This window comes from Meriones unguiculatus, chromosome 2, assembly GCF_030254825.1.
Source record: "Meriones unguiculatus strain TT.TT164.6M chromosome 2, Bangor_MerUng_6.1, whole genome shotgun sequence".
Classification (NCBI taxonomy): domain Eukaryota; kingdom Metazoa; phylum Chordata; class Mammalia; order Rodentia; family Muridae; genus Meriones; species Meriones unguiculatus.
This window is the reverse complement of record NC_083350.1, coordinates 159,389,341-159,401,406: the sequence shown is the minus strand read 5'-3', so window position 1 is coordinate 159,401,406 and position 12,066 is coordinate 159,389,341. Positions and strand designations below refer to the sequence as shown.

General features: G+C 43.7%; 1 long non-coding RNA gene across 1 annotated transcript; it reads left to right on the top strand.

The window, feature by feature from the left end:
• The first annotated feature begins 1,600 nt into the window (after positions 1-1,600).
• On the top strand, positions 1,601-11,531 carry LOC132652214 (uncharacterized). The gene is made up of 3 exons (XR_009589694.1): positions 1,601-1,926; positions 2,611-2,707; positions 11,008-11,531. It is a non-coding gene; the product is annotated as an uncharacterized LOC132652214 (long non-coding RNA).
• The last annotated feature ends 535 nt before the right edge of the window (positions 11,532-12,066 follow it).

The following is a 12,066-nucleotide window of genomic DNA, read 5'->3' as shown; positions in this document are numbered from 1 at the left end:
CTGGAATTCCTAATGCATTCTTTCTGTTATTAAAATACTATGGGGAACCAGCAGCTTCTTGCTTCCCTGCATGTCGTCTCAATTTGGCCCCTGCTGTGTCGACCATTTACAGTCTGACCTCAAGTAGAGTCAGTTTAAAGACCTTTCCTTCCTGGCTGTTTCCACTTCACAACAAGCCTATGGCTGCTGCCTATAGTATTTCTTCAAGCAAAGAGAAGCTCAGTAGAGCCAAGTCCTTTGCCGGAAGTGACACAACCAGAGAGCTACTCTTGGTCTTGTTCTGTAGCTCCACCCTACTGCCCTGCCCACAGCCAGCTGACTGATCCACACACAGACCTTTTTTGTCACTTAGGGGAGCTCTTTCCAGGTGGCTGGACACACATGGCACTCTCTTATTCTGGCACAAAGGTGAGCCTTGCCCTACCTCCCCCACTGAGCTGTGAGTCATCAGCACACTGGGAGACAAAAGCCTTTCTCAGAGACAAATGACTGGGGAACAGAGAGAGAGAGAGAGAGAGAGACAGAGACAGAGACAGAGACAGAGACACAAAAAGATAGAGACACAAAGACAGATATTCAGAGAGACAGGGAGACGGGGAGAGGGGGAAGAGAGAGAGACCTAACTGTCTTCCAAGAGCCAGTTTGTGACTCCTCTTGGCATTCATATGACCCAAAGAAACACAAAGTATGGAAAACCCATGTTAAATTTCTGCTGTTGTAATAAAAAGCAACTTAGAGAAAAGGGGGGTGGGTGGGCTTATTTGGTTCACAATTCCAGGTTACCATTCATTGTTTTGGGGAAGTCAGTGCAGAAACTTAAAGTATCACAGCCACAATTAAGAGTGGAAGGAGACTAAACTCATATGTCATTACTTACCTGCTTTCTCTTAGCTAACTTTCTCCTCTCTTTTATTATTCAGGATCCCTTGCCGAGGGAATTGGTGCTGCCCACAGTGGGATGGATCTTCGTACATTAATCCCTGTAGACATTAAGTCAGTTAAGTCAATCCTCTACAGACATACCACAGCCAAGCAAATCTAGATACTTCCTCATTAAGACTCTCTTCCCAGGTGATCCTGGGTTATGTCAAATTGGCAGTTAAAACCAGCCATCAAGAACCCACCATAGTTTCTATGAAGCAACTGGCCTTCCAAGAAGGTCGCCAACAGGATTGGTAACTTCAGCCTGCTATCTGTGCTTTTAGAATAATTCAGGTTTTGGCTTTAGGCATCTGAGAGTCCCCAAGGGAGTCTCAGGAGCCAAGGAAACAATCTTAAGGGAAATGAAATCTGCTGATCTGGAAACCTGCAGAGAAGTTCCCAAAGCCAAAGGATGAACTGCCCTCAACCTTTGACTGGGTCACTTTTCTGGCCCACTGGGAGCACCCTAGTTTATCTGAGGCTCAGAGCAGACGAGAAAGCGATTGTAGCATTTACAGCCATTTACAGAGGAGCAGCCAGTTGTCATGATCTCTGAAGAGGAGGAAATAAGATGCTACTTTATTTTCAAGTAGCCCGGGAGACTTCAATGATTGCATTAAAATTTTAATCACAAACTCCTTAAGTTAGAGAGAAAGAGAGAGAGAAAGAGCCCACAAAGGACTCATTGTATAAAAGAGTTTCACCATTTGGAGTTCTTTTATAAATTTGTGTCAGATCACAATTTGCTGTCTGGGAAATGTAAATTAGTTATTAATGAGCCAAAATTCTAACATCAAAGGCTGTGCACCCACATGCCAGCGAGAAACAAAGAGCTCTCACAGCACAGCGGCTGTTCCTAGCCGACCTGAATTCTGCATTCACTTTGACACGCTCTGCTGACTTATCAAGGAGATGGCTCCTTGCAGATGTGATGGCACAGTCACCTGCATCATTACTGTCACCTCCACCTGAGCACGGCTAGACTGGCAGAATCCCGGGCAGCAGGTAGGATGGATATGCCCATGCTAACTACAGAGAGCATAGCTTAGGGACTCCCTTCTGTCCAGCTTCATCAGCTGACCACACTCCGAGCACATTTCATGTCTGCAGGATAGCTGGCCCCAAATGACATGGGGAATGGTGTTGATCTGCTTTTTAAATATTCCCATATCTTTCTTCTTTCATTGTTGCAACCCTTTTATTTTGATTGAGATCAAGAGCCTAGCTAAAAACTACACACAGAGTCTTTGAACTTGTGGAAGTGACAGTACGTAGTCATCTCACTGAAGTCCTGAAGTCCTTTGGCAAGGCTCTTTTATTCATCCTTCCAACAGATACTGCTGTTTCCTGGGTGAGTGTCCATAAATGGAAGGTTCCACACAGTGAGAGAGAATGGTAAGGAAGAGACAGCCCTGCCCTCACTGAGCTCATTGTCTGGAAAGGACAGGCAGGCAGCAAGTGCTTACATAATTCTTCAGTTGGCACTAGAGGCAAGAAGAAATACCCCCAGGCTACAGAGCCATGCAGCACTTCTATGAGGAGGTGAGAGCTGAGCAAAGAGCAAATTGAAGAACAGTCAGCTAGACAGAGAAGTTCAAAGTGCAGACCAAGGCTATCCATAGCTGTCCAATATAGGAGCTGTCAACACGGAGCTACCCTCTCCCTGACTGAGATTCTTTCTCTCCTCAGAGTGAGGCCTTTGACCTCTATGTCCAGGTGAGGCTTGGGTCAGCCTCCCTTGCTGTCCTCAGCTGGCAGAAGTTGGATGTATCCCAGACTCCTGAGGGTAGGTATGTTCTGACATCAATAGAAAGTTGTTTCTTTCTGTGCCCATGATCCCAAGTCTGGTTACAAAAGAAAAAAGAAAAAAATCTCTTTACCCAAGGCCAACCTTTCTGTTCTTTGCCAAGAGGCTATCTATCTGGACTTCTTCCATTGTGTGCTCTAAGCATCCTTGCCATCAGGGTCTTGTCTATCCTCTGGGTAACCCTCAGCCTTATGGAATCTTCCTGAGGGACCATTGGCCCCAGTAGGTGCTAGAAATGGAACTCAGGTCCTCTGAAAGAACAGCAAATACTCCTATCTACTGAGCCATCTCTCCATCCCAAGAAAATTAAATTCAGTCACATTTCTAGAAGAACTTTTTTTTTGGCAAACCTTTCCATGTCTTCTAGCACGGCAGAGCTGAAACTGCTCCATGTTTCCAGAAACACCTATCATCCTTGAACACTCAGGCGTGAGGAGCTCCTGAAACATCTGTTCTCCCTCCCACTCAACCCAAATAACGTTTAGTTCTTCTAAAGGGCCCTCCTGTCATTTCCAGTCACTGGCAAGCTTTCCAAAGTGAGTGTCAGAGAGTGAGAGGCAGAAGCAGCTGAGCTCCCAGCCTCGTGAGTTAGGGAAGCAGGACATGGGCCAGTCTGCTCTTAATAGTCACAGAATACAGAGCTCCCTAACAAAGCCTGGCTTGGACACGTGGTCCAAAACGACCACCTTAAGCATGTTTCTCTGCATCATATACATGCTATACATGCCTATCAATGAGAGGTAAAATGCATATCAAGAAGATTATAGAGGAACCAGTGGGAGATGCTCATAGTGCCATCACTGGGAAGGCTGAAGCAGGAGCAATGAGAGTTCCAAGCCAGCATAGGCTACATAGCAAGACCTTGTCCCAAAACAGAAAAAAAAAAAAAAAAAGATGAATAAAAAAAACCAAAATAAGCATCATAGTGAACCAGAAATGGAGTGGGAAGACAAAACAATATTCAGTGCTGGAGACACAGAAACTCCAGCCTCCTGTTCAAAAGGCAGAAAGTGGACATTGAGCATTCCTCTCCCGAGGAGCAGAGAAGAACAACCTAGTTAGATAAGAGAATAGACAGCTGCTCCCTGCTTGCTGAGCATCTGCTAACATCCTGAAGAAGTATTTCTGCAGGACATGCTTTGAGACTTGCTGCTTTTTATTCTCTGTGCTCATCTCACATTGTTGAAGGCTCAGGAGAGATACAGATGTGGTAGTTAATTTTGACTGTCGACTTGATTAGATTAAGACTCACCTGCAAGATTAGTGATACATATCTCTAGCGGGTGTGTGTGTGTGCATGTGTGTGATATTTCCAGACATAATTAAATCATGATAGCTCTGACCTAATGAGTGGATTCTTTCATTGACAAACTGGTAAGATGATAGACGGAGTCATTCGGGAGGTGGTAAAAGGTAGGAGGACTCTTGTTCTCACGTCTTCCTGCAGTATCCCTCTCTACTTCCTCTCTACTCTAACATGAGCTGTTCCTGCCATGGTAGACTGAATCTTCTGAAATCACCGCCCAAATAAGTCCTTCTTCCTTTAAATTGTTTAAAGTCACATAAAAGTAACTAATCTACCGCATAAGAGAATAATGTGCTCTGAATCCAGGCAGGAGGACTGAGGTGTTGTTATGTAATTCCACCAGACAACACATATGAACAAGATGAACAGAAATACTGCATTGCCAGCCAACAACTGCACAGGGAAATTGTCCAAATGATGTAGCCCCAAGCTGCACCGTTATTTGCCTTTTATGCACTAAACCCACATCCTGGTTGACATACTTCAACTAGCAAGAACAGTTAGCAAAACTGCAGAAGCCAGAGAGCAAGGTTAGTACAGTGAGGGGTTTTTCCAGATCCTGGAACTATGGGCTAGGTCTTTGATGACCTGGGTCTTTGTTCCTGTTGTCAGGTATTGGGGCCTACATGCTGGGTTCTAAGCTCAGAATGGCTCCTCCAACAGGGTCAGCTGTGCTAAGGTCTCAGGCTTGTTACAGAGGTATCATCACTGAAGGAAACATCTGGATTCCACTCCCGTAAAGAAAATGACAGGCCACTCAATCCTAGTACAGTTGGAGTAGCATCAAGGGCTGGAGCTGTCATTTGCTGGAACAGAACTGATTTAGATCAGATGAGATACATCATAGAAAAACTAGCCTCTCTTTGTCCAAAGCTGCTCTGAGCCCAAACTTTTTTTGTGAGGTTTCATGATGGAAACCTCCCTGGCACTAAACAGACTTGGGTTCATGTGTAGTCTCTTATATTCTTTATCATCACTACCGCTGTTACTCCTACAGGTAATGATAATACTTGCAGCAGAAGCAGCTAAACGGTGTTTTTTTACCATCTATCCATACAGTCTTCCCATCGCTAATTTTCTAATAACATCTACTTCACAGTGTTATAAGATACCAGGAGCTCACATGTATAAGCTGCCCAGTACAGAGCCCAGTACAGTCTTGATGGTAATTATGATCTGTTGATGTCCTCATTGTCTGCAGGGGAGAATGGAGAGGAGTGTTAATTCAGGACATGGCTGTCTTGGCAAGAGATCACCCCCAAAGGCCTTCTAGGTCTGTGTGATCCAGCTGAAACATAAACACGCCTTTAATCCAGGAAACAGAGGCAAGCAGATCTGAGTTTCAGGTAAAGAAAAGTTTAGGTTCAGGCATAGTGGTACATGCCTTTAATCCCAAACAATGAAGGTAAAGATAGTTTGTAGAAGGATGCACTCATGTTTGAAAGTGATGTCTAACTGAGTGGCAGAAAAAGTGACAGACAAATCCGAGAAAGATTTGACAGAATAGGATACGCCCAATTCTCACATGAGAAAAGAGGGGGAAGGGAAGCTACTTAAGGTGCAATGGGGTGGGGGGTGGGGGTCAGTTTTACCAGGACAGTCATAGAGAGACAGGTTGCAGAGAGAGAGAACTCAGGTGAAGACTGAGCAAAACAGAGAATGAGGTGAAGCCAGAAGATTAGAGCAAATTGCTGAAGATAGCTTGAAGCCAAGCAGAGCAATTCAGAAGCGAAGAAAAAAGCTAGACTGAATAAGTCAGCTGGGAGAGGAATTTGAACCAGAACAGCTGAGTTGAACCAGCCAGCCAGAGTTCAGTAAGAACAAGAAAGGGTGAGCTTATTCAGCAGTAAGTCTCAGCAGCTGAAAACAGTCTAAGCCTAAGTTAGATTGTACAGAGGCTAAAAGCTTCCAGGACTAGGCCTAGGTTAGCAGAAGGTGGTAGAACCTCCAAGACAATAATTGTATCAGGCAAGTCAAGGTCACTTTTACAGGAGAATGCTATCATGCAGATACACAGTCTCATCTCTTGAGCAAGACACTGACATGGTGCCATTCCAGCTGAGCAACAAATTTGTTGAGTGTGTGATAACCCCTGCAAATTGTTTAGAAAACTAGGTCTCAGTCTATGATATTAAGGACTATACCCCGAATTCTATGTGACTCAGAGAAGTAAGGTAGCTTTATGTGCAGACTCATGGATTCTCGAGTGAGAAAATTTGAGTTCTTGTCTCAGAGCCTCAGTTTCCTCATCTGTAAGGCTAATGGCAGTACCTTGCACACAGGAACTTGTGGAGTTAAATGAGATAATGTTAACGTTACCTCCATGACACTGTATCAGTCAGACTTTTCATCACTCAGACTTTTCATCACTCAGATTCAACAAACATCTGAATAAGACAACTTGCAGAAAGAGAACTTTTGACTCAATGTTCCAGGTGTTTGAGTCAACATGAGTAGCTGGGAGAAGACAGTGAAGCAGAGCCATCCCTATCACGGCTCGAGAAAGAATGTCTGTGCTTGCCTGCTCTGTCCTACCATTTTATCCCGTCCAGGTCTCCCGACCATGGGTGGTGTGACTGAGGTTCAAGGTGGGTCCTCTTCCACTTCATGAATCCTCACAGACACGTAGAGGCATGCTTCACCATTTCTCAGGCACTTCTCAATCAAGTTTACAGTCAAGATAAACTATCACATACCACAACTACCAAAACGACCATTTAACTAAGGAGAAACCAGCATTTGGCATTATCCACACCAAAGCAGACAGCTAGAAACTGGTAGAGCCAAAATTCAAATTCAGGTCTACAAAGCTCCAAAGCTTGACCTTTTACCCACGTGGCACAATCCAGTGACCTTATTACCTCAAGCCCTGGACAATTCACTGTACAAATCCACGCCCTTTGCTATTCCTCAAGGTGTTTGAGAGGGAGAATTATATGCCTTTTTCTCCCCATTTAGCATCTGGGCTTGTATTTTAATCATTAAGACATTCCTCAAGTGAAATTTGAAAGGCTGATTAAATAAGTGAATGCATTCATGCATAAAATAAATGAAGAAAAAGATCCTTATTAAGGAAGTACAGATCAAATATACTCAGTCAAAAGTGGAAGGAATAAAGATGAACGAGAGGAGGAGAAGGAATAAATTGGTTTTGGATTGTGTAGTCAAGTGACAGTGTGACCCTCAGAAGGACAAAGAAGAAAGGTGGTCGCGTTGAAGGTACAGGAAGGCGCAGGAGATTAAGGAAGCGAAGGCTGGGAGGGAGGAGGGTCAGCTAAGGGCCCGTTCTCAAGACCACTGCTGTGAACAAGGTCACAGTGCAGTGATGCCAACCACAAAAGCAGCAATTGTGTTTGCATCCTATAAGACAGAGTTAATCGGATGGTCCTAAAACACTATTCATCCCCATTTAGGAGATGGGGCGTGGGGGCACACAGGAGGTAGAATTCTGGAAAGGGAAGAGATTCTTTAAAAAAAAAAATGTGTTCTAGAAAGGACCAAAGAGACTGAACCTAGAATTTTTAGGTTTGCGGGTTACAAACCAGTATTTTAGGAAGGGGGGCAAAGAATGGAATAAAACTTGTTAGAACATGATGCATTTTAAAAGACTCTTGGTGTGTGAGTGTGGGTGGACATGGGTTTGCTCTGATCCTTGTGCAGTGCCTTTCCCTCCCTTTTAAAACTGTGAGTCGTGGTCAAAATATATTTAAAATAATAGTTATTGATAAAGAAGTTATATTCAAGTTCTATATGACAACCTCACAGCGATGGTCCTAGACCCCTGACCATCCTGTCCTCTGCTCTCGGTCTCTCTCTGTCTGTGTGTGTGTGTGTGTGTGTGTGTGTGTGTGTGTGTGTCTCCCTTATTTCTGTCCATCCCCCCTTCCTTTAATAAACATTTACTGAGTAGCCATCTGCAACCTACAATTTCTTTCTTTAGGCTAGCTGAGCTAGCCACAGTATAGTATTTAGCCACAGTGCAGTATTTTTTATGTAGTTAGAATTACCTCTGAGCACCTGAGACCCCTCATGGAACAGGCTGCAGCCCAACTCTTCTTTGCTTCATAACCTAACCCTCAAGCCAGCCCCGCATTCTCCCTCCATTCTCCCAACCCATTCTTTTCCTTCTGAGATGGGGATGCCTAATCATGGTCTCTCCATAGCTCTAACATTTATTCTCCAACACATTCACTTGGCTCAGGTGACTCTGGCCCGACCTGGACCCAGGCTTAGCTCCCACCCAAGAGTCCCCCGTCTGCTCAGTCTTCTGCTGCATGTAGAAGAGAGTAAAGGCTCTGTCCTCGTCCACACACAAGAGCAGACTTTACTCGTGACAGGACACAGAAATTCCTTGGGGATACTTTTAGGCCTGACTTGGCAAAGGCCCTGGAGGATGGCAAGATAGATGTGCCTGCATGCTGACGTGCTAGCCCAGGCTCCTGTGCTTTGCTCTCTAGCGAGGTCGCATTTTTGGTTTTCTGCTCTCCTTCCATTTCACCGACAGCCCCTCCAATTGTGGGTTTTTTGTTTTTTTTTTTTTTTTTTTTTTTTTTTTTTTTTTTTTACTTCGGGCATTCATATCACAGTCTCAAATGTAGCTTCTTGTACTGAACTCATTATAACAAAAGAAAGCTTTCTGTTGAGAGAGGCTGGGAAGGGAAAAAAAAAGATCTGCAAAAGGCTCAGTGCTCTGGGAAAAGACAAGTGACTAGCTTGGAAAGAGCTACTTATAAAGCCCTGTGCTGTAGATAACCATGCCAGGGTTTATGAGGTTAATAAATTGACCCGAAGTGGACAGTTCATGGCACTGTAACCATCCAGGAAGGGCCTTGGAGACCACCTAGGGAGCAAAAAGTAGCAGGCCCCCATGTCTCTTTCATCCAAGGAAGCTCTGTTTCGGTCGATTTTTCATGCCAGGTTTTTAACAGGAGAGTTTGTTTGAAAAGAGGGTTTCACTATTTCAATAACAGAAGAACCTGCAAAAATACTGTACTGTGCCAAGATTTTTGTGACATCAAATTGAACCCCACTTGCACCAAGGAAAATAACACTATAGGGAGATGCTAAAGTCTGGTAAGTTGAGATGTGTGATTTGGTACCAGTAAGGGGAAATTTGACTTGACTTTTTGGTTACAAGTCTAGTCTTTGACAGCCGCCCCATCTCTCCAGCCCAGAAATTTTACTAATATTTGTATGTTACATTGAAATATATCCCCCAAAATCAGACACATGAACGGATGAGTGAGAAGATGGATCAACAGACAGATTTGTGACAAAACAAACACAACAAAACATCAGTGTCAGCTCTGCACACATGTTTACAGATATCTCAGCAGGTTCTTTCAACTTTGGGAATATGTGAAAATTTTCATAACAGGGAGGAGTAGCAGACCATACATGCATGGTCTAATAAGTGTTTATGTTCCTTTCACTTCCCCATTTAAAAAAGGAAGTGTAAGTTATGTCTATACCACCTCATTATAAGGCAAATTTTATTATTATGAAAAGAAAACACAAATAATTGATGTAGCAGTTTGGGGAAATTAAAGCCAGACCTCACGTATTTTTGCCTAAGTAATCATGAGTTCATGAACCTAAAATTCCATACCACTTAAACTTCTAGGAATCCAGACAGTCGGATTGTAACATCCTACATTTCCACAGTACAATAACCCTTGTATAAGTAAATAGGTAAATTCTCTCACGCACATTGTTTTGGTGGAGCAATGCAGTTCTAGAAGAAGGGCAGAAAATGACTGCTTCCATTTTAAAGACAATGAAACTGAAGTCTCGGCTTCATAGGGCTGTCTATAGTTGTACAGTTATATCTGGAAACAACTCATACCTTCCTGTTCCTGGGTCAGGTGACAGTAACGAGAGGAAACCGCACCACATAAATGAGATCTTGCAAAGTGTGGGGACCTAGCGGTGGTATTTGGGATGTGTGTTGATGGGCAGATCACTAGGACAGATTGGTGGGAAAGAAGCAAGTTGCAGAATGGTAAGTACAGTTGTTGCAATTCATGTCATAGATACCCACCCAAAACAACAAAGCCCACCACACACACACTTTATAGGTTCATATGTGGATATCTTAGCACTGGGGTGGGAGCAGAAAAACACAGCTGTGCTAACAATGGTGGTGATACTGAAAAAAAAGCAAGAGAGCTTCAGACTAGCTATAGGACTTGTCTAAGCATAGATATTTTTCGACATTTTGTTGAGAGACTGTCATGTGAGCAAGCAGAACAGCTTTGCAGAGAGAAGGGAGGAAGGACTATTGGTGCAAAAATGAGGGGCTGGAGCAGGTGAGAAGAAATTGCACATAAAGGAGACCAGAAAAGAAAATGATCCAAACAGCTAAGACCAGAAAGAAAAGACCCTAAGTTTCGAGCCTAAAATAAGTGTTTACAGAGAGTAAACACTTTATCTGGAACTCACACCAGAAGCTACTCTGGAGCATGGTATTTGAGCAGATTGGATGGAGAAACAGAAATTGTATCAAAAGCCACATGAGCCAAAAGCAAGACAGAGAGAAGAAAGGGTAAGAAAGATGCCAAAGAGATGGCATCTTCTAGGTGTGTTTGAGCTGATGGGAGCAGATGAATTGAAGAAAACAATACTTGGACAGGGGAGTTAAAGATTTTAACCCATGGGGTAAGTGCAATGTTCGTTTCAAAGAATATTTTTAAAAATGAGTTCGAGGAGTAAAAAATAGTAATTTCCCCTAAATTATCTTTCTCATATTGAAAAGTAAGCAGATCTCTTTCTCCCCCCACTGAAGAGCTGTGTTAGTTGCACAGAAGTCACGTGGCACAGTGCCTGTCACACATGTCATGTTGACAATGATGTATGTATTCAGTTGTTTGACATGTCACACATGCCTGTAAGTGCTTTTATCTACTGTAACGTTTAATCATTGTGACAGTTTTATGTAATACGTGTTGTTACTATGCCTATGTTACATTTGCAGAGTCATGTTGTACCCTGCCTGAGGGCCTCTCGTCAGCAAGCTCACGGGGCAAGAATGAACAACCTGTCAGCTCGGCTCCATCCATCCTAACTGCCTGTCAACAGATGAGTGCACCGGAGTCTCAGAAAAACCAACAGTGATTAAGGATCCTACTAGTCTAAGCACCGTGCCAAATGTTGTCCTTGCACATAAACCCCAGCATTTTAACTCATTTGCCTAAAACACAAGTTTGAAAGGCAAAGTAAAAACCATTTCAAGCTTGGTTAATCAAAAACATCCAATTAAATACAACACACACACACACACACACACACACACACACACCACAAATAACTTCATTTAAAAGACATTTCATCACTGGGCATGGTGGTGCACGCCTTTGATCCCAGCATTTGGGAGGCAGAGGCAGGCAAATCTTTATAAGTTTGAAGCCAGCCTTATCTACAGAGTGAGTTCCAGGACAGCCAGGACCACACTGAGAAATCCTGTCTTGGAAAACCAAAATAAAATAAAAGACATTTCATCCTAGGAAAATGGAATGGCTCGTTTCAGTGGGAGATGGTGACCTAGCAAAGGCCATCGGCTGCCTCACGGGAGGAAGAGACTCGGTGCTGATAGTCACTGCACTATCCCATCACACCCACGAAATGCTCTAGAGCCAGAGGGAACCCCGACCCGAGAGCGTCTGTGGGTGTCTGAAGGGAAGAAGCCACAATCAAAGAAGTTTGACGAGAAACTAGTGAGACAGGACGCTCTTCAAAGAGGCAAAAGTACACTCTGGTTCTTAATTAGTCACTCATCAAAAACGTACTTTCCCTAGCTTTGTCCCTAAACTCCAGGCAGACCACAAGGCCAGAATGTTTCCACCAAGAAGTCTCAATAACTAGACTCAAAAAGCTAAAATCAGCAGGGCCCAAGATGGTTACACAAATGGCAGACAAGGACATGAGGAGATTGTGACCAAGGGGGAAAAAATCTGGCCTCATAAAATGCTCTCAGATGTCCCCAGATCAACGCAGATGACTATCTGGCAGGGGGAGATCACAGCATTTGCTTTTA